The 11,456-nt window shown below is 30.8% G+C and overlaps 1 protein-coding gene across 1 annotated transcript in view; it reads right to left on the minus strand.

The window, feature by feature from the left end:
- The window catches only part of LOC143251652 (rap guanine nucleotide exchange factor 4-like), a 249,897-nt gene extending 239,576 nt beyond the window's left edge, over window positions 1–10,321 (minus strand). The window contains exon 1 of the mRNA XM_076502913.1: window positions 10,242–10,321. The gene's annotated coding sequence lies outside the window, so the exon portion shown is untranslated. The remainder of the gene's footprint in view (window positions 1–10,241) is intronic.
- Between the last annotated feature and the right edge of the window lie 1,135 nt (window positions 10,322–11,456).

Below are 11,456 nucleotides of genomic sequence, written 5' to 3' on the forward strand. Positions count from 1 at the left end.
CTTCACTCCAAATGGATATGTTTTTCATACATAAATTTAGTTATGACAAAAATATACTGAAATATGTACTTGTTCCTTTAATTTTTTAAGCAGTATAACATAACAGAGTCAGCTGACTCTCATTAGAAAATAAATTATTTAAAAAAAGGAGAAATACTGCAATAACCCAATTTTCTCGATAACTTAGTAACATTTTAAGAAAAAATTATGGGAATAATAAATAAATTATATTAGCATAACTTAATCTCTTGGTCCAAAACTGAATAAACTTCACCATTTACTGTTTAAGTCTATAAATTTTCAATATGCAATATGTTTAATGTACTTATTGACGATAATACCTAGTTAACCAGTAATTTAAAATCTTGTTTCATATAGCAACAAAACAACCTATCGAATGTTTCAAGTTATTGAATTAAAAAGTATTAAGTAGTATAAAAAGTTTATCATAAAAAACTAATTTTGGACTGTGATTAAAGGTGTAAAACCTTCTAAAGCATATATACGTTTATTTAGCTATTTGTCGAAACGTAGTACAGCAGCAATTAAGTTTGCACTAACCAGTCAAGCCGACTCAAAAATTTTATATGTATGTTTGTCAAAAACTAAGCTCAAACTGTGATATACAAATCAACATCTAATATTGTCGACTGCAAGCTTTCCCTCTTTTAATACAAATGTAAAAACTCGAAGCACTGAATATCTGAATCACGTTAGAAAAAAGTGATAGTGGTATATTTCAAAAATGACCAGTGCTTTTAACGTTTATTGTTATTATTTTTTTTTATTCTTACTACTAAGTTACGTATAAATGGTTCACTAGCATTTGTTACAACCACAACTGACATGAAATGTTAATTTATGTTGTTTTCCTGCACCATAGTTGAAAATATAGAAGTAATGAAGCACAGTCGTTTACAGCTTTAAGAATAAACAAGTTGAACTATTTTTTCATTCAGCTTGAAATGTACTAAACTTTTTATCTCTGAAATCAGGAAATTCATGGATATTATTTGTATTCGAGTATTTAATAAATTCCACAAATTTGTTTTTCATTGTAAATTTCATGAATTAAGTGGTAATGTCAAATGACTAAGCAAGAAACTGTAAACTGTTAGATTTGTGTTAAATTTAATCAAGGTAACTGATTTTCTTGGAAGAGCTACAAGTAAATAAACTTTTATATGTAAAACAATATTAATTTCTCAGATAATATGCAAAATCAATTACTTTAAAACATGAGGATAAAATTGTTTTTTTAAGCATTAGTTACTTACTGGAAGTTTTGTAATAAAAATATATGATTAAGTTTCAAACCTAATTTTGTTCCTATGTTTTGTTTACCTTCGCAAATTTCAGTACATGCATTTGAAACTTGATTTGAAATTGAAAGGAAAAATATATTTATATTAACTAGTGCAGTAGTTTTGAACTTTATTTTAGGTATTTTTCTTTATTGCCTAATTGTAAGAATAATGATAACGGTTGAATACTCGTTTCAATATTGTAACCTTGAAATTTTTATCTTACATGAAAACAACATTGCAAATTGTGGCTTTAAAGATGGTGATGAAATGAATTGGTAAAAATAGTGTTTCAAATCTAACAGAGTTGGAGCATGAAATCTATTCTAAAAACATTTTATAGTTAAGCAAACAGAAAATAATTCTAGAGTAATGTGAAAACTACAGTTATTACTGAGGTGCTACTTTCAAGAATGGTGTGTTTTATATGTTTATAGTAAAGTCGATTGATACTGGTATTAAAAACTTATTTAAAACGCAAAACAAGTAATAACGTTTCGACATCTTTACGTCATCATGAGATTACGAACGATAATCTTAATAATGATCTTCACCTGATGACGATCTAAGGAAGTCAAATGTTTTAAATAAAAAAATTGAATAACTATATCAACCTTCCCTAATATACATATATATTTACTTCAGTCAAAAATCGTATGTTTTTATCCTTCTGAAATATTTTAAGTAAATGAAGGAATTATGAAACAAAGTAGAAAATATTTTAACATGTGGGATTATTCCACGGGCATTAGCAACATTTGTCCATCTATCTTACACAATAGTAAACAATATAATAGAAAAGGACTTTAGTCAGGAAATGAAACTAACGTAAGACTTCTTTCAAAGCACATCTTTCTTTTAACTGATGCATACCATAAACAGCTATAGAACGAAAGAGACATTAATATTATTTCACACGATGGCATACCAGTCAAGACGCTGAATGCAGCTTCTATGGATTTCAATCAGATTGTTGAAACAGGACCGAGGAAAATGTCTTCATACACAAGATACATGGAACGTATGTTGGGAGGAGAAGTGTGATTGGGACGTAACAACTTTACAAAGGAGTTTTTACTATTAAAATTCCGCTATGAATTAGATGCACAATCGTTAAATAAAGCAAAATCTAACATGGCCACATAAAATTTAATGACGCGGTAATATTCCAAAATGTTTTTAATATAACATACTCAACCTCCTTATTATGCGTTATTGACTTTTTTACACTCCTAACTCGTGGTAGTATCTATTGTTAAAATTAATGCTAAGTTTCTTTCTTAATAAAAACATTTTGAATTTTTCTCATAGCTTTATATAAACATGTTACATTTGTCTAATAATTTCGTAGATACATTTTGGCTCTTTCTCTGTATTTAACACTTAATAATAACTTTTAACAACTACACAATCAAGAAGCGACCTCGACACACATATATTTACTTTTTCTGATTAACCACATTATCCTCTCTTTATTTCTTGACTAATTCGGAGGGTTTACGACTTCAGTTCTTTATTGTTGTCTATTATTCGCTATCTACACCAACTTTCCTAATTGAAGCTTCTCTTCCACCCCTCCCAATCTATTTTCTAAAACCACTCAATTATGTGAGCATCTGCCTGCTTTTAACTATTCTTCCCTTAGTTTTCTTGTCAGGATCTCTGCCATTCTTCCTGTATGTCGAAAGTAGTGCAATTTCTTTGTTTCTACATAGAGTCAGCAGTTGTCTTTTTATCCTTACATATTCAAATACATCCTTATTAACTTTTCTTTCTGAGTAACAGATACTCATTTCTCCATCTATAACCTCCCATTTCAAGTATTTCCAACTGTTATTTTGTTTCACCAAAAAAAGGCTCTACCTTTCGATTCTGTAAAGTAAGCCTGACCACACATCTTAATAGTCTATTCTATAATTCTAGTTTCATATCGTCTCTGAGAAATTATATGAGATTGAATAATGCTGTTTTTAATATTCCTATTATCTCTTTTCCACTCTTGCTATCACTATTCATATTGTGCCTAAACATAAACTTCTCTATTTGTTATACCTCTTTACTTTCTATTTTGATGCTTATTCTGAAAATTTCTTTTAGTTTTACCATTTTCTCAGTTTTGTTAACATTTATCTGATTTCATAGTATTTCTCTTTATCGCTTTCAAGTAACCATAGCATATCTTTCTCAGATTTACCCATAAATCACCAGCATATCTGTTATGCAATCAATTACTCTGCATATAATTATATAATGCTGGGAACAGAACACCCCATTTTCATATGCAACTCTTAACCATAAACCAACTTTTTAGTTCTATAAATTAGAATTATTACTTCTTTGGGATTCATATACCTACTTAATGCACTTTAAGCTGCTGCAGCATTTTCATTAACTTCTCATGGTTACTCTGTTAAAAAAGGCATTTTCAAAGTTGAAGAGGCATACGTAAATATTTCTCTGCATACTTATGGCTCTTGCATATAACTTCCTAAAGTCAAATATGCCCATCTGCATAACACGATATTTTCTAAAACCATAATATTGGCTTCAAGAATAAGTTTCAACTTTATGTTTGATTCTATTTGAATTTAGAGGTGAATTTTCAAGCTGATAATTCTGCATTAGGCACACTTTAAATACCTAGGTTTCTTAAGGACGACAAAAACATTTTAAAGTATGTTGGCATTGTCCGTCTTTCATAAATTATGTTACAAATTGCAGTCATGTATTTAATTCACAATATGTCCAGTTCTTTCAAACTTCGATTGGTATTTCTTCAATGCCATAAGCTTCTTCTTTTTCTTTTAAATTTCAAATAACTTCTTCTACCTACCTTTTTAAAATTGCTGAACCATTGTTGATTGGTTCTACTACTACTATGGGTAGTATCTTTTCCTTATCATTATACAATTTTTAACATACTTTGTAAACCTCTCAGCTATGTTTTTAATTTCTAAAACTATATCTGATCATTATTACTTTTGGTAAAGTTGCTGGAAGAGAATAGCTTTTCTATTAAAGTAGTTTATTTATTCGTGCATTTCCGCATCTTTAATGTTGCTTTACATTCATTAATTTTTACACATTTTTTCTTTTTTATTTTCTTTACTATAATTCTGTCCACTCTTTCGACAACTACCTTCTTTCATCCATCTTTTCAAAAAATGTTTTTACTTTCTTCTTCTCTTGATTTTCTCTCCTACTTCTGTAACTCTCGTCTTTGAACTTAAACCACTGCTCCTCAGCGGTCTTGTTTGAAAGATCTCTTTTATTAATATTTCAAATTAATTTTAGCCTCTGTCGCTAAGTCTTTGAGGGGATTTCTAATATGTCGTTCTAAGTTCAGTTTTGCTTTTTACGAGACCACTTTATTCAGACAAACATGAGGTAATTGGAAAATGTTCATAAAATGGAAACCTGATAAGTCAGTCACAGATACGACTGAAAACTCGGGTATTTGGGCAAGTGATGTTGCATATAACTTTTGCAAGAGTTCTGTTTTCACCATAATGTTAGCAGTTTCATGATTTTAGTAACTGCTGCATGGTATAATATTTCACCACGACTATTGCATATAATCATGAAAGCAGTAAAGCTCTTCATTGAATAAGTATGTTATGTATGTCTTACCCACTACTACTTATTATTATTATATTATAGGGTGTACTCACCAGATAGTCTGATGTGGCTTTGCTATAAGAAAACACACACATACGTTATATTATATTTTTTTATTATTGACGTACACAACTATATGTGTGAATATAGTAAACATAAAAATGTATTTTGCTACACATAGAAAAGGACAGAAAGAGAGAGAAGAGGAATATAAGGAAGTGAAGAGAACAAATTAAAACAAACTAAGCACATTTACTGTTTATACATCCAGTCAGGTTAAACTTATGTCCATTAACATATTTCATTGTATACTTTATTTTGTGAATTTAAATATTCATCTTTTCCTGTTATAAATCATAACATCTGAGCCAAATCCAAAAAACCTAAGACCTCATCTTCGTAAATGATGTCTCCATTATCTTTGTTTCGCTTCGTATTATTATTTTTGCCAACAACATTTTTTCGTTTAAATCAGTTAATTTCTGCTAAGTTTAGTTTGTTTTTTTATAAGAAGTAAATTATTTTATTTATACATGTAGTTTGAATATCATAAACTTAACAATAACATCCAATAAATATCCCCAGTGACACAGTGATATGTTTGCGGACTCCCACTGTGATGGGCAGAGTACAGATAGACCATTGTGTAGCTTTGTGTTTAATTCTAAACAAACATTCAATAAATAAAGATTTAATTCATCAAATTATTTTGTTTTTGCTTAATGTACTTGCTAAATATAATGCCAACGTGCCAGATGCATTGACATAGAATACATTTTTTGCAGCTTTTAAACCGACATAATTTAACAGAAAAACACTTTCAAAAATTAAAGGTACAACTAAAAGAATTATAAAAAAATACCAGTTGTCTACTTTGTTTTTTAGTATTGTAAACTTCCTGTAAAAAACCTTTGTTTAGCCATAAAGGAATATCAGGTAGATTCGGAACCTATTTTTGGTGTAAAGACACAAGTCCTATGATTAGTTCTAAGATTGCTGCAGTTGCCTCATGAATTTATATTTGACTGACAATTATAATACTTTCCTTCAGCGTAAACGGTAACTTCTTTATTGCTCAAATTTTTGTCTTCTAAATTTCAAATTTCCTCTACACAAACAATCGGGAAGGATATTTACTGGAAATTAAACACTAGGTTTAAGTTATTTTCAAAGCTAAACTTAGTTAGTAGTTTCAAATGAATGCTATCAATGAGTTGTCTAAAAAACATTTAACAGAGAAGGAAGCTCACCCGAGAAACAGCTCGTGGTTCGTTTTACTTTCAAGGAATTCTAGATTGTTAGCAAAGATATAGATAATGTAATTTAATTTGGGCAGAAAAAATCAAAATAATCAATAAATGCATTATTTAAAGGCAAGACTCTTGGAATTACCTAAAAATGATAACTGGAACAAGTTTTTATTTGCTTTGCGAATTACACAATGTAAAAATTATATGATGACAAAATATTTCTAAAACATTTCTGAGTTAAAATATTATTAGTAGCACTTAAATTTAAAAATCTAATATTCTGGTGTGCATTTAACACCTGAAAGGAGATGGTCAGTTTGAATAGGTTTAGTGGCTAGTAACTTTCTATCACTCTCTATCTTCCTCTTATTCCTCTTCCTTTTTAATTACCATTGTCCTTCTTTTATACCTAGAAAAGTGCGTACTCCAGTGTAGCAGCATGGCACATGTAGTTGTCTGTGGCGATAATAAGTGTAGAAACACAAGTACTGGAAACAATGTATAATATCCAGGAATGTGCAAAATGTTTTGGACAAGAGGATATTTTGTCACTCATTCCATTTTATGGGGTTAGTTCTTACATGCTATTACAGAATGTTAATTTTAACACTACGGTAATGTTTCACTTATCAGTGTTGACAACTGAATGTAACAGGGTGATAATACTCATCATCCTTTATAATTATAACATATTTGTACCAAAGGCATGTCATAAGGGCTCTGCTTGATTGAATATATTGATCAAATTTAAGGTCTGAAATAACTGTTACAGTACCCCACGCAGTGTCTTGAGTATATAGAAAGAAGCTAGCAAGAAGCAAATATATGGCTCTAGTATAGGCTAGAATAAATCATTTCAACATCACTCCACAAATAAACCTTGATCAAAAGCATTGACAAATGTCAGTAGAGCATAAAAGCTTTACGTGATGTTGGTTGGACAATCTGACAGATTGCTGCAGACTGTCAAGCACCACCTAGTTCGTAATACCGAGACAGGTAAATTAGAAAATAGGAAAGGAAAATTAAAAAAAAAAACTAAGCTCAATGATACTGATGTTAAATGGCTTCGTTTGTGCAGCCTTTTGCACAAAAGAAATACTACCACAAATCTCAAACATGAGATAAACGGCCATATATCAAATGACAGGAAATTGTCCACGTGTACGTATCAAGAAAATTCAACTAGAATGGAACATTTGTTCGTGTTGCAGTCATAAAACTTTACTTCGATTTCCAAATAATGTCAAGAGACTAAAATTTGCTAGAAAATACAAAACTCTACTATTGTTTGTTTCTTTGGAAAAAATTGCAAAGTTATACAATGGATATCAAAACTCGGTTTTTAGCAGTGTGAAACCGCAGACATACCGCTGTGCTAGCGAGAAGAGGGGAAGCTCTTGACTATTGATGATTGGAAAAGGGTTTAATGGACGGAAGAGTCCACGTTTGAAATATTTTATTCAAAGGTGTTGGTTGTACGTCCGGAGGAAGGTAGGTAAAAGATAGTTAGCTCAAAGCATAGCACCTAGCGTTGTAAAGGCAATGCAATGGCTTGGAGGTGTTTTAATGCTGATACTAATTCGTCATGATATATTTACCCAGTGATTTGCGTATTATTGGTTAAGGATTGTAGTACCAAGACGATAAGTAACCAATCACTCATCCAACCTATTCAAAAAATACTTAGCTAAGAAAGAAGCTGCTGGAATCATTCAAATGATTCAGTGACCTCCCCAGTTGAGCAGATATGAGATCTGATAAATCTAAGGTTACTTCCAAAGAAACTTTATGGGAGTATATTACAGACATTTGGAGTAAAATCCCAAAGGACGCTTCGGTTAAACATATTGCAATAATGCCTGAAACACTTTCTGCAATTGTTAGAAAAAGGGGGACACACAAAATATTAACTCTTTGCCGAACTCAAGCATTTTCAATGAAATTATGTTGTATTAAACATGAAAATTAATAAAACTTTGATGCTTCACTTGTTATTTATATTCCCCTATTTTTTGAAAGTAGTCTGAAATCTAACTTTGGACTTTGTCCTAACTCTTTTGCACAGAACTGTATATATTGAAAGAAAAGCTTTATTATTCTTGTCACTAGATTCAACAGTTTTGATGAATAACGATATTATGTCATCATTTCAAAGTCATATTAAAATGATAGTGAAAACAGTAACTTTTGCTAAAATCATATGCTACATTACTGCGTCAGGATCTATGTGTTTACACTGTTTCTCTGACTGATTAATTATTGTTTCATTTTAGAAAATTGTTATAATTACCTGATATTTCTCCTTTTCAGATTTACTTTCACGTAATGCAAGTATAGCCCTCTAGTGGCAGTTACAACGCTAAAAACCGGGTTTCGATACCCGTAGTGGGCAGAGCGCGGATAGCCCCTTGTGTAGTTTTGTGCTCAATTAAAAATAACAACAACTAAAAAAACAATATAATCACGGTATTCTACTCTTGGTATTACCATTCAGTATTATCATGATAATAATTTGACTTTGTTACCTAATTGTTCATAAAGTAAGAATTTCCAAATTCTTTCAAGCATGACAAAAAAATTCCTAACTGTCAAAGTATTCATTACTCATGATGTTCTTTACATATTTCTCAGACAACTACATCATAATGTGTCTCCTGATGGCTCAAAAGGCAGAACTTACAAGCCATCTTCAGTAATGTTTAAGTGACGCATTCTAATTTAGTCCAAAATTCCACTTAATATTTGAAACAAAATGACAAATGGTCATCCTAGTCGCTCTAACCTAATGATTTCTAGGTTGTAAGGGTAAAAAAAATTATCAAATAATTCAGAAAATAAGGATCATCAAGCCATTTCAGTGTTCAACAACGCTCTTCTAACTGATTTACCATTTATTCCTTTTCAATCATAATGTAATGTAATGTTGCCACAAGTCTGTATGTTGAACAGTTCAGCTGTGTTCCTCGTGTAGTTCCACTAAAATACTACACTGCAGCATCTTTCAGATTAACTGATAAGAGATTATCGCATCTCTCTTCTTTATCACAATCTAACGTTTATTTTCCACCTCGATACTTTTTTCAGTAAATTAATAAAAACTGCATATGAGACAGTTTCAATTTATCCATTCCCTCAAACTAAGTCATGTGCAGAGAAAATGGATAAATTGAAACTGTCTCATATGCAATTTTTATGAATTTACTGAATCAAAAGATTTATATCACAGAAATTAGAACTATTATCACAAGTACCAAAAGAAGACCATACATCCTTTAACTTTTTTTGCAGCAATTATAATTTTTATTATAGATATCATAACATGGATCAAGAATTCGTATAATTCATAATTCATATGACCCGTATCGTGGCTTACAGTATCAATTTAAATTGCAAAGTACGACATCATTTTAATGACTCTAGTAACTATATAAGATCCTTAGATTTATATCTGGTATTTTAATTAATTTTAGCTAAACCAAATTATGTGATAGATGATGATAAAAAATTGTCTGTGTGGAATATGGGCCTTATCGATAAATCGTATGTTAAGAAAAGAATAACACATGGTTTTGTCAAACTCCATTACATATTAACACATATGTCAAAAAAATAATGAAAAACAAACATATATGAAAGGAAGTTTAAAACATTATAGTTTTAAGAGGTTGCCAATGCGTTTAACATAACTTGTTTATACACCATTTTCTAGCTTTCTACTTTGACATGCACATAAAGTGAAATCTTAGCAGCGGGCTAAGTTAACACCATTAGATCAGATTGTACACCTCTCCAAATTCCTGTAACCAGGAGTTTACCTATGTTAAATATCAACATAATCGTTGAAAATAAAATGCTGGTTTCTTTTAAGAGATTGTAACTGTGAATTTGAAAAGCAAACAAAGAATTAAAAGTAACTTAATTTCTTATAGTTATAAATCTGATTTTCTATACTGTAAATGTTAACAAGTTTGAATAAGGCTCTAGATTTAAATTGTTGGTTTCAACATTAATAAACAAAAAGTAAGTTAAATTAGTAAATATTTACTTAATACAATTTAGTACGCACCTTTCTTAGATGTCTATCTTTTCAGGTAATACACTCTCAGCCCTAGACTCGAGGCAGGTATAAACATTGAGCACCACACGATCGACTGCTTGCTGGCTGGCGGGCTTGAAACGTTTCATGCTCTTCGAACCACACGTGACGCCAGGACATATGCCATGTCACGTGATCATTACTGGCAGTAATGGCAGCATAGGAGACATGTATCGATTCTTTGTGGCTCAACATCAAGCCTGTCTATCTTCAGAAGGACAGACCATGTTTATCATAACGCTAACGACAATAACTGCTGAGGTTAGAAATCTTTTCCCTAACGATTTGTGTTAAATTGCCCAAATATATTAGTTTTTTTTTTTACTTAAATCTTTTAACGTTGTTTGGAGATATAGCAACTGTGCACTTTGGAATTTAGTAATGTGTTCCTGTAACTTATGCGAACTTGAACTGAACGATTACTTATTACCTCCATTTTATGATGCAAACGATAATAATCCGACTAAAAACAAATATACAAGATGCAACATACGCAATGCAGAATTTACACAACAAACCAATAAATACTCATAGCTTTACCTAACCGATAATAAGTGTCTGATACTGTGACAGCCAAGTAAACCTAAGAACACTGACTGAAAGAGCAGCATTCCAAAACTATTGAGGATACAGCTAGTAAACACTAATCCATAAAATCAAAGTTTTAAAGTAATTTAAGAAGGGATTACTATATTATGCATATGTCAAGCAATAAATGAAATCCTGACAGTGATTGTGTGTAGTCGTGTTTGAAATTTAAAATGTTCTGCTGCTTTTTTACTACAAAAACCTCAAGTTTTCAAATATACTACGTGGTTTATTTGTTTTTCAAGTTCCTGCAATATGAAAACAATATGCATAACTTCTAAATGTTTTGGAAAAAAGAGCAATTTGTATATCCTATCCAAAGCGTGATCCAATATAAGTGAATAGAAACCATGACATTAAATACACAATACCCAATACCAATAGGCAATACCCAATACTTCGTGTAATCTTTTTCAGCACAAAACTACGTAGTTTGCTATTAGAGCTCTATTCATTACGAGAAATTGAGCCTCTATTTTATCTTATAAATTGGTACGCTTATTGCTAAGCCATCAGGAGAATTCAGTATGATCTGAGAAAAAGCGATTTTTAAAAATAAAACACTACAAAATGTACAGCACTTTATTTATTTTGTCT

The sequence above is a fragment of the Tachypleus tridentatus genome, chromosome 6 (genome assembly GCF_004210375.1).
Source record: "Tachypleus tridentatus isolate NWPU-2018 chromosome 6, ASM421037v1, whole genome shotgun sequence".
In the NCBI taxonomy this organism is placed as follows: domain Eukaryota; kingdom Metazoa; phylum Arthropoda; class Merostomata; order Xiphosura; family Limulidae; genus Tachypleus; species Tachypleus tridentatus.